We start from the raw sequence: 13,797 nt of genomic DNA, 5'->3' as shown, positions 1-13,797 counted from the left end.
AAAATGCTGACACACTAGAGCAGTTCATCTAGAGAAGTATAAGAGGAATGATGTAGATAATTAAAGGCATGAAATTTATGAAGTGAGGTAATGAAAATATTTCATAAGAAAAGACACTTAAGAGTGACAATTGCAGGCACATATATGAAGGGATGATATTAGGTCAAGGACTTGGAGGTGTTCTACATAGTTTCATGGAAAATAAAACAAAACAAAACTCAGAACCACAGCAAGAAAACACTTTCCAATAATCATCCCACATTCCCTCATGGATCACTGTAGTATAATTTGTTTAGAAAGTGTGGGAACTAAAGTTGGATGACCATTTATTGGAGATGTTTTAAGAACAATGCTAGAAATATGGAAGCAATAGAACTGCTACCTTAAGACTTTCTTCCAAATCTGAAGTTATAAGTGATGGGTTGTATGCTGATAGCCACAGCTACCGTGCTAATCCATGCAACTTTGAAAGAAGAAATTAATATCTGCATATTTTTACCATTACTTGACATACCATCATAAATATTTTTTAATGTTTTATTCTAGCTATGGAGCTATTTAGGAAGAACTATAGATTATGTCTTTTAAAACTGGAAAAAAATCCTTAAAAAATATACTGTAGAGAAGACCCTGCATGTCAAGTTGATGATCCGTGTGACCCAACAGGTTTTATCTACTTATGATTTATTCAACACTGTAGAAAAATACTTGGCACAAATAAAATATGTAGTGCATCACCCTAAATATCTATTATAGTCATTACATTGCTAAATGCAATACATTCTCTCCCATTTAATCTGTAAATCTCCATAATTAACATCTTATTCATTACAGAAGCTATGTCTCACATGTCATCCTATCCACAGGATTAAGTAGCAAAGTTCCCAAGGGTAATTGCTTCATCTATCTATAAAAGAAAACAGTGCATTGCACAACTTCACTTGCAAAATATTTTCTCTCAATAAGTAGAATAAGATATTTAATTTCATTATACATATGTATATATGGAGATGCATAAAATAATATTTTCAGGTAGGAAATATTAGCCAATAAATTATTAACTCAAGGATTACAGTTTGATTTCTATAGCCCTTCTGTTCTACTTGAAGCACATAATGATATTAGAAAAATTATAAAAAAAGAATATTTAAAGGAACTCTCCAAGTTCTAAACAAACATCTTTTAGGACCAAACAGAATATAAACATAAAGCAAGGATCTAGTTTAAATACACAGGCCTGCTAGTTACAGAGGCGGGAAACAAGCAGAGGAAGAAGGAAGCAAGGTGTCTTAAGGGGTAACAGAAATTAAAGGGTTCCCTGCAATGCAGGACCTGGTAACTCTTTGAAATAAAAATATTTAATTGGTTTCCTACTCTGAATGGAGATGGAAAAAACGTTGTGACAAATCTTCTGGCTAGGGTTATGACAAATAAAGTTGGCTCTTAAGGAGGTAGAATGAATGAAGCAGATACAGCCATGCAGCCAATCATATTTGATCACTTATGTGTGGCTATCACCATGGGCCTGGAACTTTGGAGCAACTATGTAAGACTGTTCTGGTTCTGATTGGGAGAAATATAATTATGACACACAAAATCACATTATAAGAAATGGTGAGTACGCACATGAAAAAGAGAAAAACACAATCAAAAATAAATGTAACCTCCACTCAATGTGAACTTGCAAACCAAAATTTGGAAATTCAAATTGATGCTAAGAAGATATTGAACCATTCTCGCTTTGGCAGCACATATACTAAAATTGGAATGATACAGAGAAGATTAGCATGGCCCCTGCGCAAGGATGACCCACAAATTCATGAAGCATTCCATGTTTTTAAAAAACCTAAATATAAGGCCAGACACTATAAAACTCTTAGAGGAAAACATAGGAAGAACACTCTTTGACATAAATAACAGCAAGATCTTTTTTGATCCACCCCCTAGAGTAATGGAAATAAAAACAAAAATAAATAAGTGGGACCTAATGAAACTTCAAAGCTTCTGCACAGCAAAGGAAACTATAAGCAAAACAGAAAGACAACCCTCAGAATGGGAAAAAATATTTGCAAATGAATCAACAGACATAGGATTAATCTCCAAAATATATAAACAGTTCATCCAGCTCAATATCAAAAAAAAAAAACAAACAACCCAATCAAAAAATGGGCAGAAGACCTAAATAGGCATTTCTCCAAAGAAGACATACAGATGGCCAAGAGGCACATGACATGCAAATCAAAACTACAATGAGTTATCACCTCATACCGGTTAAAATGGGCATCATCAGAAAATCTACAAACAGTAAATGCTGGAGAGGGTGTGAAGAAAAAGGAACGCTCTTGCATTGCTGGAGGGAATGTGAATTGATACAGACACTATGGAAAACAGTTATGGAGGTTCCTTGCAAAACTAAAAATAGAACTACCATATGACCAAGCAATCCCACTACTGGGCATATACCCAGAGAAAACCATAATCCAAAAAGACACATGCACTCTGATGTTCATTGCAGCACTATTTACAATAGCCAGGACATGGAAGCACCCTAAATGTCCATCAACAGATGAATGGATAAAGAAGATGTGGTACATACATACAACGGAATATTACTCAGCTGTAAAAAGCAACGAAATTGGGAGATTTGTAGAGACATGGATGGACCTAGAGACTGTCATACAGAATGAAGTGAATCAGAAAGAGAAAAACAAATATTGTATATTAATGCATATATGTGGACTATAGAAAAATGGTACAAATCAACCGGATTGCAAGGCAGAAATAGAGACACAAATGTAGAGAACAAGCATATGGACACCAAGTGGGGAAAGCGGGGAGGGCTGGGGGGGAACGAATTGGGAGATTGGGATACCAAATTGTACACTCTAAATATATGCAGTTTATTGTAAAAAATAAAAAGTTAAAAACAAACAAACAAACAAAAAGAAGGTATTGAACTGAAACAATTGGAAGATAAATTTACACTAGATAAAATGAAAATAATAGAGGAAACTGAAAATGACTTTAAGATAAATATTTTGGGTACTTTTAGGGACAAAAAATGGAAGAGCATCAGTAAAAAAAGAAAATTATAAAAAAGGTAGAAACTAAATATGGTTAGCCAGTTAAGCTATTAGGTATGTTGAAAATGAAAAGATAGGGTCATTAAATTAAAAATGAATGAGTAGAATAAACTACTAGCCACTTATAATTAAAAAAATAATTAATGTATCAAAAGACAGTTCTGAAACCAACATAACACTATGAATCAACTACAGTTCAATTAAAAAACCAAAACAAAAACAAAACCCATAGTTCTGAGGAATCTGCCCAGAGAGCAACACAATGATAGAACCTGATCAAAAAATAAATAAATAAGGATAAGTAAGATGTACAAACAACAATATATTTAAGTAGGCTTTCCAGAGGATGAAAATAGAGGAAATATCAAAGAAACAGATAAACAACCTAGGATTTCCTCTGATTTTAAATGCTATGAAATCTCAGATTGAGAGTATATATTGAGTACTGTGAATGATAAAAACAAATAAAAACATACCAAGACCCCTTGCAGGAAAATTGAAGACCATCAACAATAAAAGGAAAAGTCCTAAGAACTGACAGCAAAAAAGGAAAAAAAATCCCAAGAAAGAAATGATAATTAGATTGACAGTAAGCTTTTCAATATCAATAGATGCCAGAATCAGTGGAGAAAAATCTTTAAATACATGACAAATAACTGTCCATCCAAGGGCACTATCATTGACAATTGAGGGCAAAATAAAGACATTTTTCCAATGTATATCCTGAAGAATGCTCACGTACACATACTATCATCTCAAAGTATGCCAAAGGACAGATTTTGTCAGATGTGAACGTATATGAGAGGAGTGAGAAGCCAAACAATGTGAACACACACACAAAAGAAACCCAAAACTTATTAACAATTTAACTATTATGTGTAAAAACAATAATCGTGACCAATGTTCATCATGAAAACATCAGAAATTAATTTCTACTTAGAGTAAGGGCAGTGTGAGAAAATACATGTTTTCCTCTTTAAAATTTGCTCAGATTTTTCCCTTTTATAGCCAAAGGCTAGAGACACTGATTATAAAAATATTTTCTTAAATACGTAATTACAAACAACCACTAAAAGAGTGCAAATGCAACATTTAAATTCCAAACCATAAGCGGAAAAAATATTCTGAGTTTTGCATAATATGTTGTGGTGGTAGAGAAACACACAACAGGGTAAGAAAATAATGAAGAATTTAAAAATTAAATTGAAAAATTAAAAAATCAGCAAGATTGTTTCCATCAAAAATGCACAGTGGATACAGGCCATAACCAAGCCTTGCTATGCAATTGATTCATGTTTTATATTTATCAGTTCAAATACTTAGCAATTTTCTCAACCCAACCATTGCTTATGTATGTTTTTGTAATATGTATGCAATTCTATGCTCTTAATCTAGGTTCATTTTCATCTTGGAAAAGTCAACTTTTACCATTTTGAAACAAAATTCTGTAGGTAGTTCATTGTCTTAGTATTTACATGTCAGAATATAAAATACTGTTAATAGAGGGTACTTATAGATCATCGAGCTAGAATACCAGGCATGAGGACAGAACATAAACATTTTCTCTTTGAATTTCTTACAATATGGATGTTTTACTTGCTGTGTAGTGTATCTTCCCTTTGTTACTTTCTATTCACATGCCAGCCTGTTCTGACTTGTCACCTCTCATGGGGCTGACCTCTGTTATGGACATGAGTGGGCTCCCTGGTTCTCTGGGGTTCTAGTTGGGCTTAGTGAGTGCGGTGCTCTGACAGGAAGTAGAAAGAGGTCAGGATATTCATGACCCTGCTTCCCTCCCTCTGAGGTTGCTTCAAATTGGCTGTGTATCTTAATTGAATGTCACTGCTTCTCTCAAGGGAGCCTCTATTGTGCAATTCTCTTCTATTGAGTTATTGTTAGGGCTTTTTCTCTTTCTTTACTTTAGGGTTGTGACTTGGTGATTGTTCCATTGCTACCAAGCCCAGGTCACTGTAGTCACTTAGGATTCATCTACATCTGGGTAAATAAACACAACTGTCCTGATTTGACTGGTTCTTATAGAAACCCTGAAAGGTACACTGTTCAATAAATTGAAAATTTTTTTAAATGGTCATAGTCTTCATATACTAAATGGAAATACCTTATCATTTACTTATAGGGAGATGGAATCTTAAGGAAATTGTAGAAGATAAGAAGTCCTTGTCCTCATTTAAAACCTGTCTCTGTAGCTCTTAACTTTAAAGGACTACTTACAATGTAGAATATTAACATACAGTGGCAGATACCTGTCTCCCTAGCAGCCATTTTTCTCCCCATTTTTTCCTCTTACAAATAATAATAAAAAAAAAAAAGTCTTCCATGAAAGCCTGAAGATTTTCAAAATTTGTCTTCCCAAACTTCCTGCAGATAGTAGTGGTCAAGCAGCTCAGTTCTCACCAATGAGCTGTGAGAGATGACTATCTAGGGGGAGAAGAATTTGGAGAAAGATTTTCACTTCAATAAATGTGGGTCTTAAAAGAAGAAAAATTTGTCCTCCATTCCTCTCCTTCCTGCTTAGAATGCTGTCATGTTCTGATCTGATACTTACTGACACAACACTCGACTTTCAAGTATGAGGGAAGATATTGCTACCACGTGGGAGGATGGAAGAGCAAGAACAAGGGTGATATAGGACTTGGTGAGGCCCTGTGTCAATTCTGGAAGAGCTAATGCTTGGCCCCTTTTATGTGTAGTTGAATGCTGTTGTTTTTTAAGCCACTATGAGTTGTTCATTTTGTTACAGCCAAGAAAATGTTTTCTTGTTATAAAGGATGAGTTGAAGATGGCACAAAGTCTAACTTAAAATATATAAATCAAAAACAAGGTTTTGAATGAGAATATTAAGGACTTCCTGGAAACTCAATGATATAAAACTGTTTTGGCTTCAGGAATAGGTGGGAGGAATTTTATTAGCACACTTCTTTACTTCTTTGTTCACTGTTGCTTCATTGCTGATGGGACATTTTGTTCACATGGCTGAAAGCTTAGCTTCTAGCATTATCCCCCACTGCCCCTGACAGGTCTTTGGTAGTGTGAGCTACCCAAAAGATACTTTCAGTTCTAGTTTTAAAATTCCATGGAAAAAGCATTTCTATCAACATGCATCAGTTTTCCAACCTGGAAGAACCAGTATGTCTAATGGAAGGTGGTGGAGTAAAATGAAGGAGAGGGTGGCAGCAATTTGCCCTGAGTGCAAGCCACAGGGCTTTACATTATAGAGAAATTATAAATAATAGTAAAACAGACCAAAAGGTCTTGTGCTTTGTATGATCACCAGGTGCCAACAATTCTTAACAATGTTCGTGATGAAATAGTCCTCTCTGTTGAGGCAACTATCACCATCCACTTTTGGTGTGTCATTGTGTGGTTCTAGAAAAGCAGTGAAAAGCATACAATCCCAGAAGCAATTGTAGCATTTAGCTACACCATGAAAATTGTCCACTATCTTTACTATATAGAAATTGTTCAAGCCACGAGGAATAGAGTAGTATTTAAATTAAGAGTAAGACCTGCTTTTGGGGCTTCCTGGTAGCACAGTGGTTAAGAATCTGCCTGCCAATGCAGGGGACATGAGTTCGATCCCTGGTCTGGGAAGATCCCACATACCACGGAGCTACTAAGCCCGTGTGCCACAACTATAGAGCCTGCACTCTAGAGCTTGAGGGCCACAACTAATGAGCTCACGCTCCACAACTACTGAAGCCCACACACTTAGAGCCCGTGTTCCACAACAAGAGAAGACACTGCAATGAGAAGCCCATGCAACGCAACAGAGTAGCCCCCACTCGGCAACTACAGAAAGCTCACACACAGCAACAAAGATCTAATGCAGCCAAATAAAAATTAATTATTTTTAATTAATTAATTAATTAAAAAGAAGAAAAAAAGTATGACCTGCTTTTATGGAGTTTACAATCTGGTGGCAGAGAGAGATATTTACTACATGAACACATGCTTTACATTATAATTATACATTATAATATGTATTATAATGTATATATTATGTAAATATAGTGGTATAATAATATATTATAGTTTATATCATAAATGTGCTTAATACACAAGAAATAATTACTAACACAAATTACCATATTTATATTCTGTTTCTCTAGAGTATACAATCACTAACTGTCAGAAGTGCTATGAGAGAAAAATAAAAAAGTAAAGCAACTTGATATACATTGGGATTTCAGGAAAGAAATATTGAATAAGAGATTTTTAAGATGAAAACTGAATTCTAAATCAGGTGAAGAATAGGGTAAGAATGTCATAGTTGATAAGCGAAGAACTTGAAGTAAGGGAGATCTTGTTACTGCTTTGTGACATATTAATCTTTAGAAAAGTAGGAGAAAATTAAAAACCACAGCAATGACAACAACAAAAACTCTCATAGATTTCTTAGGGAGCTGCCATCAGTTATTTGCTTTAGGTTTCTCATTTGAAAAATGGAGAACATAACTGTATTGAATGTTATTATGTGTAAAGTACTTTTGGCAATGCTTGCAAGTGAGCATTCTATGCGTTTTTATTAAATATATAAAAATGATGGGTGGGAGGTAGATAAAAGAAAGAAGAAGGGAAGAGAGGAAAAGTGGGACAAAGAGGGGTGAGGAAGGAAGGGGGAGGAAAGAGAGAGAGAGACAACATTCTTGTGTATTTGTTTGAGAGTTTCTAGAGGAGAAGAAAGATGGCAGCAAAGTAGAAGGACATGGAAGGCATCCCTCTCCACAGATGCATCAGGAATACACCAAAAGATGCAATAATTCCCACAGAGAACCAGCTGAACACCAGCAAACAACCTCAGACACCAGAAAGGACTGCAAAGATCCTGACATAACTGGGTAGGACAGAGGGGAAAAAAAAAAAAGGAGAAAGAGGAGGAGAAGAAAGGAAAGGGACGAGTCCCACATCCTGGGGCAGGGGGATCTGAAACAGAGGGGAGATTTCCAAGTTCAGGGAAATGTCCCTTATCTGATGGGGAAACCCCTTCTCCAAAGGGGAGTTTCCCTGGGTCAGAAGGGAGGCATTTGGGACTGTTCAAAGAGGGTGAAGCAGCTGAGCTGTGGCAGATGGTAAAGAGTGAGAAACACATGGAGGGTCTGCACCATGGCTCAGAGTGTCTGGACTGAGACATCGGTTCACAGCTGAACCGGGGGTCTGGGAGCTAGAATGTGGGAACTGGAGAACTGGTTCAGGGTGAGAAACATTATTGGCAGTGGGGAGATTGACTAAGAGGACAGGAGGGAAGAAATCCACAGTGGAGAGTGCCTACCATGAAAAGGTGTGCAGCCATGGTGGCAGCTTGATAATGCTGACTCACAAGCAGCGGGGAGGAGCCTTGGTAGTAGTTGCTCTCTCAGCCTGAGCTGCCCAAGCGGCTGTGACTGAGGCAGGGTGCCACTGCTCACTCCCTCCCAGGGAAAGAGGCCACTATTGTAGTCTCTCTCTCCCCACACACTGGTGCTTACAGATGAATGATAAAGGAAGCTCTGCTTGTTGCAGAGTAATACAAAAAACCCAAGGCAGGTAGAAGGACACTTAGAGCTGAGACCCCAAGGGAACAGAAATATTATTATTAATTCTATTGATCTGTCCATTCTGGGGTCAGTTCTAGTTTTTTGTTTTTTTTTTTTTTTTTTTTAATTATGATCTTAGTCCTAAGGGATCTACATGTTTTATAACATATTTTTAATTCTGTTTTTATTTTATTTTATTTTTAGCTTTTTTATATATTTCTATTTCTAGCTAAGTTTTTTGTAGTGCTGACTGTATCTCTCCTACCTTCTTTTAATCTCTATCTTTTATACATTTCTATTTCTTTCTTTTTCTTTTCACATTTCCAGTCACACTATGCTCTTTTGTTACCCTGTCTTCTATCCTTTTTTAGTTTATTTTATCTTAATATAGTTATAACAAATATTATCTCTTGGCTGTTTCCTTGCTTTATTCTCCAGATGACACACTGCTTTGGTTTTTTTTATTAGGTTTGGTCTTTATTTTACTTCTGATTATTATTGTCTGATTTTGTTTTAGGAAGGTTCAGTCTGTCTGATTGTATTCTCACTCTATTATATTTGATCCTAGCTTTCAAAATCTCCCTAGATTTGTGTTTGTGTGTGTGTGTGGTTGTTTGTTTGTTTTTTTAAATTAATTATGATCTTAGTCCTAAGGGATCTACATATATTATAATATATATTTTATTCTTTTATTCTATTTTTTCTTTCAATTTTTATTTTAGACTTTTTACATATTTCTATTTCTATTTAAGTTTTTTGTAGTGCTAACTTTACCTCTTCTACCCTCTTTCCTTCTCTATATTTTATACATTTCTATTTTTTTCTCTCTTTTCTTTTTCTTTCCACATTTCCAGTCACACTACACTCTTCTGTGGCCCTCTCTTCTATCCTTTTTTAGTTTATTTTAGCTTAATATACTTATAAGCAATATTATCAGTCTGCTCTGTTTCCTTGTTTTATTCTCCAGATGACACACTGCTTTGGTTTTTATTATTAGGTTTTGTCTTTATCTTAGTTCTAAGTATAATTGCCTGATTTCATTCTGAGAATCTTCAGTCTGGTGGTACTCTCACTCTTTATTATATGTGATCTTAGCTTTCAAATCTCCCTGGATTTGTGTTTATGTGTGTATGGGTTTTTTGTTTTGTTTTGTTTTGTTTTGAATTTCTGTTGGTTTTCTCTTTGACTGTCCGAGGCATACTGGGGTTCTTCTATCAGGTCTTTCTAGTACCTTATGTTCTATTGGATTCAGTATTTGTATATCTTATACATGTATGTGTCTCCTTGACTTAGTGTTTGTTTGACTCAATACTCTGCCATTAGTCTGGGGCTTGGACAGTCTTCTTTAAACCCCTTTATTGCTGGGACAAGCAACCTCTGATGTCTAGACTACTCCATCAGAAGTCAAGTAGGAGGCTCTGGGGAGGGATCACTGAATTCAGGACGCTAGACTACTAGGGAGTCCTCAGACACAGGGAAGATTAACTGCAGAGAACTCTCACAGAGCCCTGTGTCAGAGTCTAAGACTCGGCTTCATCTGACTGTCAGCAGCTACCAGTGCTGGACACCTCATAACAAACTACAAACAAAATGGGCACACAAACCCACCCATCAGCACACAGGCTACCTAAAGCCATAATAACCTCACAGATACCCTAAAACACACTACCTGACAAGGCCCTGCTCATCAGAGAAAAGACACAGAGCCACACACTGGAAAGCAGACACCAGACCCCCTCACCAGGAAGCCTACTCAAGAGACTAGACAAACCACACCACAGAGGGCAGAGGGAAGAAACAAGAGGAATTACTACAAGGCAGCATAGGGAAAGGAGACAGCAAATTGTATAAATTAGACAAAATGAGAAAAAAAAGAAACACCATCCAGGCAAAGGAGAAGGAAAAAAAGCCACAAGACCAAATAAATGAAGATGAAATAGGCAAACTGCCTGAAGAAGAATTCAGAGTAATGATAGTAAAGATGATACAAAATCTCAATAACAAAATACAGAAAATACAAGAAACAGTTAATAAGGACTCAGAAGAACTAAAGAGCAAACAAACAGTAATGGACAATAAAATAACCAAAATTAAAAATACTCTAGATGATATAAACAGCAGAATAACTGAGGCAGAAGAACAAATAAGTGAGTTGGAAGACAGAATGTGGGAAATAACTGCCACAGAGCAGGAAAAAGAAAAAAGAATAAAAAGAATGGAAGACAGTATCAGAGACCTTGGTGACAACATGAAGTGCACCAACATATGAATCCAGAAGATGAAGAAAAAAAGAAAGGGTCTGAGAAAATATTTGAAGAGGTTATAGTGGAAAACTTCCCCAATGTGGGAAAGAAAATAATTGATCAAGTCTAAGAAGTACAGAGAATCCCATACAGAATAAACCCAAGGAGAAATACACCAAGGCACATATTAATCAAGCTAACAAAAACACAAAGAAAAATACTAAAAGCAGCAAGAGAAAAGCAACAAATACCATATAAGGAAAAATCCCTAAGGATAACAGTTGATCTTTCTGCAGAAACTCTGCAGGCCAGAAGGGAATGGCAGGATATACTGAAAGTCCTGAAAGAGAAAAACCTACAGCCAAGAATACTCTGCCCAGCAAGAATCTCATTCAGATTCGACAGAGAAATCAAAAGCTTTCAAGACAAGCAAAAGTGAAGAGAATTCAGCACCACCGAAACAGCCTTACAACAATTGCTTAAGGAACTTTTGTAAGTAGGAAAAAGAGAAGGAAACAACTTACAAAAACAAACCCCTCAAAATTAAGAAAATGGTAATAGGAACACACATGTCAATAATCACCTTAAATGTAAATGGATTAAATGCTCCAACCAAAAGACACAGACTGGCTGAATGGATACAAAAACAAGACCCTTCTATATGTTGCCTACAAGAAACCCACTTCAGACCAAGGGACACATATAGACTGAAAGTAGAGGGATGGAAAAAGATATTCCATGCATAGGAATTCAAAAGAAAACTGGAGTAGCAATACCCATATGAGACAAATTAGACTGTAAAGTAAAGACTATGACAAGAGACAAGGAAGGACACTACATAATGATCAAAGGATCCATCCAAGAAGAACATATCACAATGGTAAATACCTATGCCCCCAATATAGGAGCACCTCAATACATAAGGCAAATGCTAACAGCCATCAAAGGGGACATCGACAGTAACACAATAATAGTAGGAGACTTGAACACCCCACTTACATCAATGGACAGATCATCCACACAGAAAATAAATAAGGACACACAAGCTTTAAATGATACATTAGACCATCTCGACTTAATTGATATTTATAGGACATTCCATCCAAAAACTAGAGAATACACTTTCTTCTCATGTGCACATGGAACATTTTCCAGGATAGATCACATCTTGGGTCACAAATCAAACCTCAGCAAATTCAAGAAAATTGAAATCATATCAAGCATCTTTTCTGACCACAAAGCCACGAGACTAGATATCAATTACAGGAAAAAAAAAACTGTTAAAAATACAAACACACAGAGGCTAAACAATATGCTATTAAACAACCAAGAAATCACTAAGGAAATCAAAGAGGAAATCAAAAAATATCTATAAACAAATGACAGTGAAAACACAACAACCAAAAACCTATGGGAGCAGCAAAAGAAATTCTAAGAGGGAAGTTTATAGCAATACAGTCCTACCTCAAGAAACAAGAAAAATATCAAATAAAGAACCTAAACTTACACTTAAAGCAATTAGAGAAAGAAGAACAAAGAAACCCCAAAGTGAGCAGAAGGAAAGAAATCATAAAGATCAGATAAGAAATAAATGAAAAAGAAATGAAGGAAACAATAGCTAAGATAAATGAAACTAAAAGTTGGTTCTTTAAGAAGATAAACAAAATTGATAAACCATTAGCCAGACTCATCAGGGAAAAAGGGAGAAGACACAAATCCACAGAATTAGAAATGAAAAAGGAGAAAACAACGGACACCACAGAAATACAAAAGATCATGAGAGACTACTACAAGTAACTATATGCCAATAAATTGGACAACCTGGAAGAAATGGATAAATTCTTAGAAAAATACAATCTTCCAAGACTGAACCAGGAAGAAAAAGAAAACATGAACAGACCAATCACAAGTACGAAAATTGAGACTGTGATTAAAAATCTCCCAACAAACAAAAGCCCAGGGCCAGATGGCTTCACAGGCAAATTCTGTCAAACACAAGCTAACACCTATCCTTGTCAAGCTCTTCCAAAATATAGCAAAAGGAGGAACACTCCCAAACTCATTCTAAGAGGCTACCATCACCCTGATACCAAAACCAGGCAAAGATGTCACAAAAAAAGAAAACTACAGACCAATATCACTGATGAATATAGATGCAAAAATACTCAAAAAAATATTAGCTAACAGAGTCCAACAGCACATTAAAAAGATCATACAAAATGATCAAGTGGGGTTTATCCCTGGAATGCAAGGATTCTTCAATATCCACAAATCAATCAATGTGATACATCATATTAACAAGTTGAAGGATAAAAACCATATGATCATCTCAATAGATGTGGAAAAAGCTTTTGACAAAACTCAACATCCATTTGTGATAAAAACTCTCCAGAAAATGAGCATAGAAGGAAGTTACCTCAATATAATAAAAGCCATATATGAGAAACCAAAAGCCAACATCATTCTAAATGGTGAAAAACTGAAAGCATTCCCTCTAAGAACAGGAACAAGACAAGGGTGTCCACTCTCACTATTATTATTCAACATAGTTTTGGAAGTTTTAGCCACAGCAATCAGAGAAGAAAAAGAAATAAAAGGAATCCGAATTGGAAAAGAAGAAGTAAAATTGTCACTCTTTGCAGATGACATGATATCATACATAGAAAACCCAAAAGTCTCTACCAGAAAACAGCTAGCACTAATCAATGAATTTAGTAAAGTGGCAGGATACAAAACTAATGCACAGAAATCTCTTACATTCCTATACACTAACAATGAAAAATCAGAACGAGAAATTAAGGAAACTTGCCCATTTACCATTGCAACAAAAAGAATAAAATACCTAGGAATAAACCTAACTAAGGAGGCAAAAGACCTCTATGCAGAAAAGTATAAGCCACTGATGAAAGAAATCAAAGATGATACAAACAGATGGAG

At 35.8% G+C, this 13,797-nt stretch overlaps 1 non-coding gene across 1 annotated transcript; it reads left to right on the top strand.

Moving 5' to 3' along the window:
- The first annotated feature begins 1,736 nt into the window (after positions 1-1,736).
- Positions 1,737-1,839, top strand: LOC130830691 (U6 spliceosomal RNA). Its single transcript, XR_009047859.1, has one exon. It is a non-coding gene; the product is annotated as a U6 spliceosomal RNA (small nuclear RNA).
- The last annotated feature ends 11,958 nt before the right edge of the window (positions 1,840-13,797 follow it).

The sequence above is a fragment of the Hippopotamus amphibius genome, chromosome 10 (genome assembly GCF_030028045.1).
Source record: "Hippopotamus amphibius kiboko isolate mHipAmp2 chromosome 10, mHipAmp2.hap2, whole genome shotgun sequence".
Classification (NCBI taxonomy): domain Eukaryota; kingdom Metazoa; phylum Chordata; class Mammalia; order Artiodactyla; family Hippopotamidae; genus Hippopotamus; species Hippopotamus amphibius.
This window is presented reverse-complemented; position numbering and strand designations above follow the sequence as displayed.